The following is a 1,786-nucleotide window of genomic DNA, read 5'->3' as shown; positions in this document are numbered from 1 at the left end:
ATAAAAAAAAATTAAAACAACAACAACAAAAAAAAAGACACGTGCTCCACTATGTTCATAGCAGCCTTATTTATAATAGCCAGAAGCTGGAAAGAACCCAGATGCCCTTCAACAGAGGAATGGATACAGAAAATGTGGTACATCTACACAATGGAATATTACTCAGCTATCAAAAACAGTGACTTTTTGAAATTCGTAGGCAAATGGTTGGAACTGGAAAATATCATCCTGAGTGAGGCAACCCAATCACAGAAAAACACACATGGTATGCACTCATTGATAAGTGGCTATTAGCCCAAATGCTTGAATTACCCTAGATGCCTAGAACAAATGAAACTCAAGACGGATGATCAAAATGTGAATGCTTCACTCCTTCTTTCAAAGGGGAACAAGAATACCCTTGGCAGGGAAGGGAGAGGCAAAGATTAAAACAGACACAGAAGGAACACCCATTCAGAGTCTGCCCCACATGTGGCCCATGCATACACAGTCATCCAATTAGACAAGATAGATGAAGCAAAGAAGTGCAGGCCGACAGGAGCCGGATGTAGATCTCTCCCGAGAGACACAGCCAGAATACAACAAATACAGAGGCGAATGCCAGCAGCAAACCACTGAACTGAGAATAAGACCCCCGTTGAAGGAATCAGAGAAAGAACTGGAAGAGCTTGAAGGGGCTCGAGACCCCATATGTACAACAATGCCAAGCAACCAGAGCTTCCAGGGACTAAGCCACTACCTAAAGACTATACATGGACTGACCCTGGACTCTGACCTCATAGGCAGCATTGAATATCCTAGTATGATCATCGGTGTAAGGCGAAGCCCTGGGTCCTGCTAAGACTGAACGTGATTGTTGGGGGGAGGGCGGTAATGGGGGGAGGATGGGGAGGGGAACACCCACCAAGGGGAGGGGGAGGGATTAGGGGGATATTGGCCCATAAATAGGGAAAGGGAATAACACTCGAAATGTAAATAAGAAATACTCAAGTTAAAAAAATAAATAAAATAAAAAAAATAAATAAAAAATAAAAAAAAGAAGGCAGATGGGTTAGAGACCAGCAGTGTATTCACAGCAGGATAGGCCTGTTGATGCTACTGTTCAAACTTGGGCTAAGGGTAAAGGCTTAATCTAGGACAGGTGGAAATTGAGGAATGGTGATCTAGGATAGGTCAATCTTTCATGAGGGCTTTCTGCAGCTCTCTAGACTTTAAGGAATTTGTGGCCTGCAGGCTAAGGCTTAAAGATAAGGACAGACAGCAAGTCCCTCCTCCTGGGAAGCCAGGAATGTAAAAGGTAAAGGGTTCCAACCCCTTCTGGAAAAAAGAAAAGATCCCAATGCTTTAGACAAGATTTCTATTGTTGTTTAGTCATTTCCTCTGATTCTGAATATTTCTTCCAGAATTAAAGGTTGAGAGGAGCTCATGAGATTCAGTAATTAAGCTTCACACATGTGAGAAAGCTGAAATGTACAAGAGATTCACAAGGGCTCCCCTCACCCCCGCCCCTGCCCCCAGGTTATAGAAGCAGCAAAAGACTCCAAGGGTGGTGACTGACTGTCTGAAGAGCCAGGAGGAGACTCTTTGACTGGCCCAGCAGCTGGTTTTTTATCCAGAGAGCCTCAGGGTGTGGCTTTCACAAACCTCCACCTGCGTTGGGGTAAACTTTCCAGTGAGGCAGCTGCATTGGCTGTCTCTCTCCCATTTCTGTACGTTAACCTAAGTAAAACGTACTGGTGACAAAGCTGGACTTGAGGAGAATCATTTTGCTTGGTTATGTGTTCCT

Source organism: Rattus norvegicus, chromosome 4 (assembly GCF_021556685.1).
Source record: "Rattus norvegicus strain SHRSP/BbbUtx chromosome 4, alternate assembly SHRSP_T2T, whole genome shotgun sequence".
Taxonomy (NCBI): Eukaryota; Metazoa; Chordata; class Mammalia; order Rodentia; family Muridae; genus Rattus; species Rattus norvegicus.
This window is presented reverse-complemented; position numbering follows the sequence as displayed.